At 44.0% G+C, this 14,322-nt stretch overlaps 1 protein-coding gene across 1 annotated transcript in view; it reads left to right on the forward strand.

Moving 5' to 3' along the window:
- Thsd4 (thrombospondin type 1 domain containing 4) overlaps window positions 1-14,322 on the forward strand; it is a 552,173-nt gene that overhangs the window by 151,584 nt on the left and 386,267 nt on the right. The window lies entirely within an intron of this gene.

Consider the following 14,322-nt stretch of genomic DNA (forward strand, 5'->3'; position numbering starts at 1 on the left):
CCAGCATTCCCAAAGCAGACATGCATCCACCCTGAAAGAGCGTTTGGCAGGATTTCTTCCCAGCAGTGGATGGTTGTGCCTTGGTAGAGGGTGTTAAAAGCTCTGCTTGGGACTGAACTTCCACAGCCTGGACCGTGCCCTGGTGGAAGTACTGGTGACTGGTGACGGTGCCCAGGACTGTAGTCTAAGCATTGTGCTGGAGTGGCATGTCCTCTGTTCCTAGCTGATTAGCTTCCAGGCTGGCTCTCTAGCAGATTCTGAGAAATATATGTTCCCCTTAACCCAGGTGGGATGAGCTTCGTGTTTGCAACAGAGCAGTAGAAGCACTTGAAAAGCCCATGAGCGATACTGCTGTTGGGAGTGCTGTAGGTCCCAGGCTTTTATCTGCATGTTATGTAGATCCCTCACCCCAATTTGTCCTGTGATTGTCAGTTTGGAATTTCTATGGGTTACTTAAAAAAAAAAAAGTCCTGTTTGCAATGACATCCACGCTTGGGAAAAACCCATTGCTGCCAAGAGGAAGCTAAATATATTAGAATTTATTTCAGACTTTGATCACTAAGAGGGGTGGAGTCACATCATCCACCAGTAGTGAATTTAAAAAATACTTAGGTTATGTAAGTATCCATTTGGTCATGCCATGTGAATGAGTCACCTTTGTATTTTGCTTATATCCCATAAAACACTTAGCTGCATAGAAAGCTGCCGGTTACAGGTAAGTAACGTTGTTCCTGAGCGCCAACCGTGGCAAGGAGCTGTGTCCACTGTCAGCTCCAGTCTCATGCCCTTACCATGTGGAATTGCAGACCGTAATTGATTTGTCCTTTCTTAAATTAGCTTTTATTTATAGACACGTGAGTATAATTTTTAAAAATTATATTGAAAAACAGGGTTCCCCCAAATTCTACCCCATTCCCCAGAGGCAGTTGTCTTCCTCCGCTTCAGCTGTTTCTTCTGGCATTTTCCTCCTTATTTCTAGGCGATGGAATTATGCAGTTTGGATATTCCTTCTTGGCTTCTTGTAGAGTGTCTGTAGATTTCGTACTCTTTCATGCACCAGCCCCCCCAGTCACCCCTTTGTACTTATAACTGAAAGAGTCATTGTTTATGTTATTCTGACTATGAAAAGTCTGTTCGCTACAGTTCTTTCATATGTTACCACATTTTTTTCTCAACAATTCAGTAGATCTGCATTAGCCAGGGTTCTCCAGAGAAATAGAGCCAATGGCATGTCAATAAGGAATCAACTCACATGATTATGGAGGCTGAGAAGCCTCAAGATCTGCACTTGGCAGGCAGGAGACCCAGGAAAACTCATGGTGTCCTTCCAGTCCATGTCAAAGGCCTGAGTACCAGGAGAACCACTGGTTCCAGTCTGAAAGCCTGAAGTCCTGACATCTAGGACAAGCTGCTGTGCTAATGTGAGACAGGAAAAGATCTACAGACCAATTCAAGCTGTTCGGCAGAAGAAGTCTGTCCTACTCAGGAGAACCAGCTGTTGTGTTCTATTCTGGCCTTCACCTGACTGGATGAAGCCCATCTACAGCGGATACTCAGTCTTGCAATTCAAATGTGAGTCTCAAATCACCCTCAAAGATGCACCCAGAATAATACCTGACCAACAATATGGGCACCCTGTGACTCAGTCAAGTTGCTGTATAAAATTAACTGCAGTGATAACTTCTGACACCTGGTAATTTTTCCAAGTACTCAAACACATAAAATAACCTACCACCTACCATTTACATTTTGCTTTTTCCTGGAGACCGTCTACCCTCAATCCCCCACCCTCCTGCTCCAGTCTTGGCTGGGCTGGTTCTATTTCAGGCTGGGAGCACAGCTAGCTTCCAAGTTTTTCATGGCCTCTGTCTACCACACCCCGTCTCTTTCTTGGTTCATTCTCTTGTTTGGCTAAAACACAGCCCCTACTAGTTACTTGAATTGTAGTCAAATTAGTTTCAGAAAGCAATGTTCGAAATGATTTGGCTCTGAGGATTCAGAGGGGATTTCACCAGGGTCTGTCCAGCATTCTTTTTGGCGCATGGGTGTAAGACCACTGCTGTTCTGGTTCTACTTACTTTATGTGTGACTGGAGTTTTCCTCTTGATGTTTTTAAAGCCTCCTCAATCTCTAGATTCTCACACTCCATGATGAGCAAGGCCTTTGTAAACCCAAGAGTCCTGTACATAGAGTTTCCATGGACCTTTTCCAGTTAGAAATTCATGTTGGGTCCTTTCTTTTAATATTTCTTTGATAATTTTCTTCTTTGTATTTTCTGGAACTCGTTTTTGAGGGGCGTCTCACATTTTCATCTTTCCTCTCTTCCAGCGTTTTTACTTTTGGTTCTACTTTCTGGGGACTTTGACCATTTCTAGATATTCTGCTGAACTTTTTTTTTTCCAGTACGAGGATTGAACCCAGTATTGGGTTCAATGCTAGGCATTGAACACATGCTAGGCAAGTGCCTGCCACTTGAACCACACTCAGCCTTTTTGTTTGTATTGTATTTTTTTTGAGATAGTTTCACTAACTTTACCTGTCTGGCCTCAAACTCATAATCCTCCTACCTCCACCTCCTAAGTTGCTAGGTTTACAGACATGCCCCACCACACCCAGCTGTTGAACTGTAATTTTTATGGTTTTGTAATTTCCAAGAAATCTTCCTTGTTTCTGATCAGGTCTTCAACATAGGCATCCAGTTCTACATTTATGGATGTACTATCTTAACATATTTACTCTCTGAGAATATAATCAGGGTTTTGAAGTTATTTTTATTTTCCTTGCTTTTCTCCTTGCCACAATGTTATTTTTCTGGTTTTTGACTGTATTTTATGTCAAAGGCTTTCCCCAAATGTCTGTATCGTATTCAACAGAAAGGCACTAGAAACCAGATGGAAAGTTCTGCATGCATGGGTGGAGTAGTTGGCTGGTGAGCTTTTCTTGCAGAGAACAGATTTTGAGCTGTGCTGTTTATTGAAACCCCCCCCCACAAGTGTTATTCTTCTGAGGCTATTCACTTTCTCCATAAGGGAATCCCTTTAATCTCTTGCCTGGGGAGGTGGGCTTATGGCTGGTGTTCTGAGAGCCTCTTGCCCAACTCCATTCTCCACGGTGATGGCTTCCTACATCTGTAGCAACACCTCAGTTTCTCCGGAGAATACACCTCTCTCTCACCTACTTGCTGAAGGCCCTGGGGGATACGTATGGGTCTGGCTGGGGGAATGCACAGTGGTCTGGCTGCATAAATTGAGCCCTGTAGCTCTGTTTTCCATTATGAACCTAATCCCCATCCTTTGTGGTACCTGGTCCTTCAAGGCCTGTGCTGCTGGGGCTCTCTTGGCTCAGTTGGCCTTGATCTCAGTGGTATTCTGCAGGTGGGTACTGTGTTTGCAACTCACTGTGTCCCACCTCTCCTCCAAGATTTCTGAAATCTATTCTTTGTCCTTGTGGGTTAAAACATCTTAAAATCCCTTAACAGGACCCTTTAGTAGGCTTCTGGGAAGGAGAGGAGGTAAACATGTTCAACAGAAGGGAAGAATCTAAGCTTTTCCTGCGGGTGCACATGGAGCACAGTCACTCCTGGTGGCTGCCTGGGGTGGGGTGGGGGGCACCAAGGCCACCACAAGGCCTAAGACTGGGGACATTTGCATCATATGTGTGACTGTTTGCCATTCTTGTTGTAGGTGTTGGTTCTCCTACTCTTTTGTTTTGCTTGCTTTTTTTTTGTTTTTGTTTTTTTGTATTTTTCCAGCCTGAGTCCTTTTCCCTGTCTGTCTTCTGTTCTCACTCATCCTTTGTGGCTTCGCAAAATGACATTTCCAGCAAGTCTTTAACACCCTTCTGAATGGAAGGCTCTCGAGTTCAGCTTCCCTCCTCTCAGCCTAAGCCTGCTGTGCTGTCACAAGCAGCGAGCTTCTGTTTCCTCTGTCTTCTTGTGGATCCCAAGTGACCTTCCAGAGAGAACGCCTGTTAGTCACTGTCTAACCCAGTTACCGGGAGCTGTCTGTGAGTGACACACCGGTTCCTCAGAGAGATCAGGTTTCTCTTGGATCTAATGCAGCAAAGCCTATGTGGGCTGTGTACGCAGAGTTGGGCAGGTCCCTCATCCCGGATCTTCACTCGTGTCACAGTGCCCTCCCTGTCTGATGGCACTGTGGAGGGCTCAGACCCTCCACAGGCAGGTTCAGTTCAGCCTGTACATGTTTCCTCGTGTGGAGAGCCCTGTCTGAGTGCTCCTCGTCCTGACGCAGGCTGCTCGTCCTCTCTGTGCGCATGGAAGCCACAGTGAGCAGCCCCATGGCTCACTCTTTTCGAACCCACAATGTCTGCATTCACCTTTGGGCTCTATGGTTAGTTAATGTAAACGCCTGGCCCAAAATATATGGCCTGAGTTTATCCAAGGCCCAAACAATTACCAAACATTGCTTGTAGATAGAAGACAGATTTCTTTCCTTTGGCAATGACTTCCTACTGACTTCCTACAGGATGTTGTACGTTCTCTTGGTCTTGTAATAACACCACACCCAATCCAGTACACGATGTATCCATGGCCACTTGGAAGGTTGTTATTTTTTAAATATATATTGTTCTCAGTCTGGGGTTCTCATCTCTGTAAAAAGTACAATCCCATTTTTACCTTTCCAGAGTTTGATGACACCTGGGAACTTGGTGGGACCAGATTGGGGTGCCAGTGAACAGCACCTGTGTCAGAAAATGTGTGTGCCTGGTGGCAGGAAGGGATGCCCAATTTGTGGGTAAACAGATTGGGCTGGACGTCTGTGGTTTCAGATCAGGCAGGAAGGAAATTATCTAGAACCTTCTGTTGCTTGGATTGCTCAATGTCTTCCTTATGGGGTCTACTGTGATCCGGGGAGTGTGGTGTTATCACTCTGTTTACAGATGAAAGAGCAAGGCGAGACTGAGGGAGGTGAGGGACCAGCCTAGGGTCACCATGAGCTCAGGGCCACATTTGAACACAGGCCTCCTGACTCCAAGCCCAGGGTCCTTTCACTGCTCTACAGCTGTTTCCTGAGTCCCTTTCCTGAATGGTTCAAGCAAAACATACCAAGTTTCCTGCTAGTTCAGGGGCTTGGGTTCACTGGGGACTGACTCATTGAGGTTGGTGATCCCTTTGGGTCAATTTCAACAGGTCATCTTCCAACACTGTTTGCTTCTGTGGAGCTACAGATCAGAGGCAGTCTGGCTCTGTGTAAACTCGCTTTGTGACCCTGGGTGAATCATTTCCCTCTTGGGGCTTCAGTTTCCCCATGTAAGATAAGTATATTGGAATTCAGTGGGTCCCAAATCTGCTGAATCTTCTGAGAACTAAAACAGAAACAAAAACAGAAACACTCCATTGAGGAATATTTTACATATAATAAAATTCACCTACTGCAAGTGTACAATTGAATGACTTTTAGTAAAGTTTAGTGCAACTGTCACCATAGACCAGTTTTAGAACATTTTCATTGTCCCAGTGATGTCCCATGTCCTGTTAGTCCCCATCCCCTCTCCTCTGCAGGCAGCAAGTAATCTATATACTTTTTGTTTCTGTAGATGTACCTCTTCTGGACATTTTCTATAAAGAGAATCAGGTAATATGTGGCCTTTTGCATCTGGTTTCTTTTACTTAATACACTGTGTTTATGGTTCGTTAATGCTGAACGTATCAGTAGCCCATTCATTTTATTACTCTACAGTATTGTGTTGTGCAGAGATTCCACATTGCTTCTATCCATTCATCAGGGGGTGGACGTTTGACTCAGTCGGTAGACTTAGCAAGCAATGCGTGATGCTGCTATGAGTATTCACATACAAGTTTTTGGGAGGACATGTTTTCATTCCTCTTGGGTATATACCTAGAGATAGAATTCCCAGGTCATGTGGTAACTGTATTTAATTTCTTAGGAAATAGCCAACTGTTTCCACACATGGCTGAACCATTTTACATTTCCACAAACATTGTAGAAGGGCTTCCTCTGAGGAGCTTTTTAAAACTGCTCCTAGCTGGGCCCTTGTCCCCAGTGATCTGCATGTAGCAGGGTCCCCAGGATGATGGAGATACATCTGGTTAGTGGGTGTGGGTTTGAACACACTTGAACCAGGTGACCTCTGTAGCCTTACTGGGGCCACTTGTCCCTATTAACTTGTGCCTCTAGGGCAAGACACACACACTCCTGCCAAGTCTTTCTCAGTGTTTGTCTTGGGATCAGAGAAGCAGTTAAGCTGAGCCGGGCGCTAAGCAGCGTGCTTGAGTCCACACAGCACCTGTCCTCCATTATCCAAAGCACAGGCCAAAGCTTTGTGTCCCTGGCTCCAGAGACATAAGGTTTTATCACAGGTTTTTATGTGTTATCACATCGTAAAAGTACGGTGAAATCAAGGGTCAGTGTGCAGTGCATCTGAGAGCATCCTGCTCCTTGAAGCCATAATCTTGGGGGCTGTTATTTTGGTAACTTGTTGAGAAGCCTCATCCCAACCCTGACACTTCGTAGCTGTGAGTAGGTTCTTAATGGCTCTGAGACTCCATTTTCTTTTCTGCTGAGAACTAAATGAGGCAACCTGTGATATGAGACAGAGTGGGCTTAGAGTGCTTTTCATCCCACACTACTTCTTCGCCTGAGCCCTTGTCCAGTGTTACACGTCTTTTCGTGGGCTTGTTGGCGATTTGTATAACTCTTTTTTTTTTTTAATGAAGTGAATTTCACATAACATAAAATTAATTTCCTTCGTGCTTTTGTACTTTCTCTTTCCCACACCTCCTTTTTAATTTTTTTTTCTTTAATCAGAGTCTCACTGTGTAGCCCAGGCCGTCCTCTGACTTGCATTCTTACTGCCTCAGTGCTGGGATTGCAGGCATGTACCACCATGCCCAATTTCCTTTAAAAAATTTATAGCCATCCTAGTGGATCTGAAGTGGTGTATCATTATGTGTTTGATGTGTGTTTCTTCAACGACTGATGATGTTGACCATCTTTTTTCATGTGTGTGTTGGTCATTAGTCTATCTATTTCCAGAAATGTCTATTCAAGTCTTTCATCCATTCTGTTTGTTTTTTTTGTTGCTCAGCTGTAAAAGTTCCTCATTCAGTTATGTGTTGCCTAATAGCAGGTGTATGTTCTGAGCAGTGCTTTTTTTATTATTGTTTTATTATTCATATGTGCATACAAGGCTTGGGTCATTTCTCCCCCCTGCCCCCACCCCCTCCCTTACCACCCACTCCACCCCCTCCCTGTCCCCCCCACCCTCTCAATACCCAGCAGAAACTATTTTGCCCTTATCTCTAATTTTGTTGTAGAGAGAGTATAAGCAATAATAGGAAGGAACAAGGGTTTTTGCTGGTTGAGATAAGGATAGCTGTATAGGGAGTTGACTCACATTAATTTCCTGTGCACGTGTGTTACCTTCTAGGTTAATTCTTCTTGATCTCACCTTTTCTCTAGTTCCTGGTCCCCTTTTCCTATTGGCCTCAGTTGCTTTTAAGGTATCTGCTTTAGTTTCTCTGCATTAAGGGCAACAAATGCTAGCTAATTTTTTAGGTGTCTAACCTATCCTCACCCCTCCCTTGTGTGCTCTCGCTTTTATCGTGTGCTCATAGTCCAATCCCCTTGTTGTGTTTGCCCTTGATCTAATGTCCACATATGAGGGAGAACATACGATTTTTGGTCTTTTGGGCCAGGCTAACCTCACTCAGAATGATGTTCTCCAATTCCATCCATTTACCAGCGAATGATAACATTTCATTCTTCTTCATGGCTGCATAAAATTCCATTGTGTATAGATACCACATTTTCTTAATCCATTCGTCAGTGGTGGGGCATCTTGGCTGTTTCCATAACTTGGCTATTGTGAATAGTCTGAGCAGTGCTTTTTTAGGTGATTTTTCCACTGTGCAAGCATCATAGTATGTGCTTATGCACACTAAGGTGACTGTGACATCATTAGGCAATATAATCTTAAGCAGCCTCCATCATGTACACAGTCAGTCATTAACCAGAACTTCTGTACATGACTATCCATTCTGGATACCTTGTTAAATGTATGGCTTATAAGTTCTCTGCCTTCCCATTCCATTGTGTGTTTTTTCAGTTTCTTTATAGTGTCTTTTAGTGCACAAAAGTTCTAATTATGAGATCCAATTTATCTGTTTTTTCTTTTATTATTTATACATTTAGGTCATACTCAGAATCCATTGGCAAATCCAAGGACATATAGATTTCTTTCTATATTTTCTTCTAAGATTTTTGTGGTTTTGATGCTTAAACTTAGGACTTTGATCCATCTTGAGTTAACTTTTATATATGGTGTGAGGTAGGGGTCCAGCTTCATTCTTCTGCATGTGACTATCCAGTTGTCCCAGCACCATTTGTTGAAGAGAATATTCTTTTTCCTTTGAGTGGTCTTGCTACTCTTGTCCAAAATCACATGGTCATACTATAGGTGGCTTTTTCCTGGTTTCTCAAATCTATTCCATTGACCTATATGTCTTCCCTTTTGCTAATACCACACTCTCTTCATTACTAGTGCTTTGTACCAGATTTTAAATGGGGAACTGCGAGTTCTTCCTTTCTTATCCAGCTATCCCACTGTTCTGCAGTTCTCACTTAAGAGCACAGAGCTACTTGCTCCTGACCCAAGGCTTCAGCTATATATAAGTATAAAAATCAGCCACATGTGTCTCTTCCTACTGTTTGTATTTTTCCATCTACTGAGGCTTCATTTCTTTTCCTCTAGGCCGCCTTATACATCCCCTCCTTCAATGTGACTCACTCCACCTCTCCCTGATCTGGAATTTTATGCTAATTTCTCCTCAACACTCTGGGCAACACTCATCTTTCATGCCAACCTCCTGGATGGCAGGACCTTTGTTGCTGGGTGCCTGATATGAACTTGGCTTCAGGCCCCAACTCTCCCCAAGTTCCTGCACCTTGGACAGGGCTCTCAGCTCTGGGGCCCTCTTGGGAGGGAATGTGTTTGTGTGAAGCAGCTCTGTGCCTTCCACCTTCCCCACCCGCTTTCCTGTTGCTGGGCCCCTCCAAATCAGCCAACAAGCCCTCTGATTTATTGTGTTGAAGTGTTCGTTTTGTCTGTCATTGTCCTTATACCCTTCCACATCATCAGCATATATGTTGATTGTCTAATCAGCACTGCCCCGGAGAGATGCTGGAGGATGAGTGGAGACCCAGCCTGGAACCTTCTGATGCCAATGCCGGGGACAGCTTCCTTCTCAGACAGCTGTAGTTTCTGTCTGATTCTCCATGAGAGATGATCATGGAATTCAGCTTACTGCAGATTTGATTCCAGCTCAGGCCCTTGCAAACTGTGGGGCTTCCGACACAGTTCTTAAATCCTGTGAGCCTCAGATTCTTCCTGTGTGACATGGGGATGGCCACACTGACTTTGTAAGATGAATACTCAGGTCAGATGAAATGAGGTGTGAATGCTGTTAGCCTAGTACCTGACTGGGGGGATGACTGTTTCGAGAGTCTCCCATATTTCTACATCCCACGATGGTTGCATTTCTTCTCAAATGTTCCAGCCCTCACCCCTGGGCCATCGTCTCTCACATAACCTGAGGTTCAACAGAACAGCTGTATCTCAATTACATGGGAAGTCAGAGAACCCAGGCTCCTTTGCCAGATGTGTGACTTCAGCCATGTCGTGGGTCTTTAGTTATTTTCATAAGCAAATGAGAGAGCACTTTACAAAAAGTTTCCAGAAGCACCTTCAAGCAGGCAGACCTTGTCACCAAGGGTTGGGTGGCCCAGCACTTGCTTCCATGGCCCACTCTATGGTTCTCCTAGCCCCTGCTCTTGCCCCTCACTTGGCCTTCAGCCTGGGGACAGATAACTGCATGGTCCCATCCCACTGCACCTGCCTAGTGTCTTCCCAGTTCTGCCCTGACCTCTCTGGTCTGAGTCGTTGAGTCATGCATGCTTCATCCCACCAAGCTGGACAGTGGGAACAAGAAACACAGAGGATAATAATTAAAAGAGAAGGGGCCAAGGAGGATGCCTGTTTATAGAATAGTTCTAAATGTTTTACCATATTTTGAGGTTTTAAAACTTAGGTCATCCTGTCATGTTTGTTTTCAGAGTCCTTGGTTGCTGGATAGGGATGAGCTAAGGGCTGAGGATGCTTCACTTTTTCAAATATTTGTTCTGCACTCTAGAGAAGTTCGTGCTGGGTGAAGCAGAGCAGGAAGCCCTTGGAGGCAGGGACTCCTCTGTTATTCTGGGCATGTCCCCTTGGCTGGAAACTTGAGGCCACATGTAGGAAAGTGAAAACCTAACAAAGCATTTTGGTGACCATGGACTGCCACTCAAGTGGACCTCTTGTGTTTATCATAACCATCATAAGTCCCCTCTGCAGAATAAGTCCCACCATTTACAAAACTCCTTGAAAGAAGTTCTGGAAAATAATATTTTCTGTCTCCAGTTCAGTTTTTTCAAAGGGCAAGATTTTTCCCAATGGGCACAGGGATAGCAGGAGCTTGGAATGGCTGTGTTCATGCTGACCATTAGGACTTGCTCAATGGGTTCTAGCTGGGTACTGTGTTCCTACAAGTTTCTCGTCACCTTTCCCTCTAAACCCCTCTACACATATGTAGCAGGGCCCAGCATTTTAACCCCTAAGGCCTGTGAGCTCTGCTTCCCTAAATTCTCCTTGAAAAAAGTAGGAGAAGGCTAAAAACTGCCTGGAAAAGTCTAGTGGGTATAACGTGTTCTTTTTGATTACTTTGTCTGGTTTAAACGCTTTGTGTAATTTCTGGCAGGAGAACAGTGTACAAGATTAAGTTCCAAATAAAGAAATTACAAGCAAACTAATAAAAGAAATGGGTTGTGCTGGCAGGTTCCACAGGAACATCAAAGTGCCTTTGATGAAGATCTTCTGATGAACGACTCCTTACTCCTGAAATCACAGCCAGGGAGCTCTTTGCTCTGAGATCCCACCATTCCGAAAGAATGTCTGTGTGGTTCTATTTTAGGACATAAGAATTTGCTGAAGGAGAGGCAAAATCTGAATAGAGCTTGTTTTATTTAAAATAGCCTGGTCCTTCAATGAAGGACCACGGGACACTTCTGTCCTAAGATCATATCCCCCTAATTGCTTTAAAGTTTTCTTTCATTAAAGACAGCAGGGAACGGTGTTGTGGGTGTTGTGTATTTTTAAGTAGAAATTCAGACTAAATGCAAGAAAGAAAGAAATCAGCTGCAGTCCCATCACTCAAAAATAACTGTTATTAACATCTAGTTCTCCATGTTACTTAATTTTTTAACAAAAACTGGGATCATACTCTATATGCTGTTACTGAGCCACTCCTTTGGCATTTAGCAATATATTGCAGAAGGGTTTAGTCCAATAAAGAGAGGTCCTAACCATGAATTTTAGTAGCTGCAGATACCTCATTTAAAAGCTGGATCAAAGTGCATTTTATTAGTCACCTACTGATTCTTTGTAGGCCATTGCTATTTAAAACAATGATTGAGTGAATATCTGTGAACATAGACTATTGTAGAAATAGTCATTCTTTTCCTTCTTTGCTTTGGGTAAACCATTTCCCTGCCCTAATTTCTTTTTTGAGCATCATTGCGTGTTTTCTGGCCACTTATGTTTCTCTTTTAGTGAGTTATTTCTTGTTGTTTCTCATTAAAGCTTTTCTTTAGATTTCTGTAAACTCCTTATTTACCCATGTGTATTGGAAGGGAAGGAAGCTCTGTTCTCTGCAGTCTTCTTGACCTAACTCAGAATTCTCCAAGCTTTCTAAATATGGAACATTGGGATCCATTTGCTGTCCCAACCCAAGATGTGTCATTGGTGTGGGGTGGGACTGTGGCTCTTGCCAGGCCAATCACCAAGCATGCGTCCATAGATACATATTTTCTTTTAGTATATCCCATAGACATGTTTTTCATGATTTCACTTTGAGTTCCAGTATATCTTTTATTTTGCCTTTTTAATATTTCACATTTTGCCATAAGCAGTTTTCCAAATTGCTTTTCCTTAACAGCCATCAATTTAGGCCTATGCAATACCATTTTGAAGATATCAGTAACTTATTTAAGACTTATCCCATCAATGAACATTTCAGTAGATTTGCTAGGGAGGCAGCTGAGTTAGTGAGTGCAATCACTACTTGTGGTTTAGCAGTCTGGACTTGACCTCCAAACTCTGACTGCATGACCTTGAGCAACTTGCTTAACTTTTCTAGACCTCAGTTTACCCATCTGTAATCTGGGGATCATAAAAAAGTATCTACAGGTGTTATTATCTACTTATCAGATATCTCAGGTACTATTATCTACTTATCATCTATGATTTAAAAAGTGAGTACATGAAAGTGTCCCTCACCTATCAATTGATCAATAAATGTTATAAAACCATTTCTCAGAATAGCTGTGACGGCACTCTATCATGAGACATATTGTATTCTAATAAGATTCTGTTATAGCTTCTTTTTCCTACCTGAAAAGCCTCATTCCCTTTCTTTACACCGCCTTTTTCCAAGATTCTCCCCTATTCTCCACATGAACTAGGGGTGATTCTTGTACTTTTTTTTTTAAGAAATAATTTAATTCCTCTCTAAGACAATTTTTTTTTTCTGGGCTACCTGGAGACTTCTTCCAGTAATTTGAAATTCAAATTTCAGTGCAGAGTCTCCCTAACTCAGGGTATACTTCAATTTGTATCTTGCCTGGCTACCTGTAAGCTAACGATACTCTTCTAGGTGTGGGGAATTTGAAGTACGTACATTAGAAAGATGGGGGGCCTTCTGACCCCTCCTGCATGGGGAGGCTTTAGGGGTGTGAACTCCACTGTTCTACCACAACTGCAGGACCTTCTAACTCCACACAGGAACTGGAAGAGCTGTCTGGTAGCAAGGTCACATTGGTTTATTCTGGGACATAATAAGGTTTGAGGTTTAAAATAGTGGGAGGTTCATACTCTTGCCACAAGTAAGAGGTGAACTGCCAAGAGATTAGTGCCAAGGAACACTGTGAGTCTCCTGTCCCTGGCACCTTTGGTGGGATTTCATCGATCTGGAGCTAGACAGGGATGTACTTGCCCCAAGTTGGAAAGGAGACTAGCAGTAGTGGAGGCTGGGTTGGGTAAAGGAGAGCAGACACCCAAACAGAGAGGCCAAGACCTGATGAACTCAGGGGAAGCTCAGAGGGTCCAAGAACCAAAGAGCCAGAAGCAGGAGCCTGCAGCTGAGAAGGCCAGAGTCAGAGTTAGGGACACAGCAGAACACCAGGCCCATCCCACACTGAAACTCCCTCCCGGCTGTGGCTCAGAGCAGGCCCCATTGCGGGCTTGGTGCCTGAGATGGGTATACACTGTATCTGCAAAAGGACCAATTTCGATCCAAGATCCTAGTAGGGTGGTGGCGGGCAAGGATCCTGGGGGAGTGAGCTGGGGCAGCAGGCAGATAGATTTGATCTGCCATCTCCAAACACACGGCTTTCCATGCTTTCCACTGAGCACATCCTTTCTTTGGGTCAGCAGGAAGTCAACCTGCCTGTTAAGGTTGTCTGTATGATCTGTCAGTCACTGGCTGGTTAAGCTCATCAGTTGGACAGCTTTGTGGCACCCACCTATCTCCTTCTTCCAACATTATGTCCCCCGAATATGCTGTGCCTGCTGCTCCTCTCCAGCCCTAGTTTGCTTCCCATTCTACCCTGTGCAGAGCTTTAGAGGGCCTCATGCTTCTCTGTGAATCCTTGATATGGTTCCTAGAACTGGCAGCCTGCAAGTGAATTGCACGACTCCAGGAAAGGTCTACATTTGTGAGTGGTGTACCTTTCATAACTCTTTGCCATTCTGATTCCTAAGGAAGAAACTCTGGGGAAAACGCTGGAGACTGTGTCCATAAAATGCTTTCTGAGTGCTGTGTAGTCAGCACAGGAGGACTGCACAGACATCAGGTATCACTAGTTGGGGAGCCATGTTCCCAGCCCAACCATGATGATGGCTGGACCTTCAGGTAGGGCCCCACACAGACTCTGATGAGAGGGTGGAGGAGCAGGAAATGGGCAGTTGGCATGGGTTTAGTTTTTGCAAAGCTCTGGTAGATAGTGTGTCTGCTTTGGTTAAAGAAGGGATAGGGAGGCAAATGATGAATGGTCTATAAAGTTACAAAGAATGACATGTTATGTGGAACTTAAAGTCGGGCGTGGCTCAAGTGGCAGAGAGCCTGCCTAGTAAGTATGAGGCCCTGAGTTCAAACCCCAGTACCACCAAAAAACCCAAAATGTGGAACTTGTACAAGACAATTCTATGGATAGTGCATTACACTTATGATGAGATTTCTGCTTCTTTGTT

Source organism: Castor canadensis, chromosome 19, assembly GCF_047511655.1.
Source record: "Castor canadensis chromosome 19, mCasCan1.hap1v2, whole genome shotgun sequence".
NCBI classification, from domain to species: Eukaryota; Metazoa; Chordata; class Mammalia; order Rodentia; family Castoridae; genus Castor; species Castor canadensis.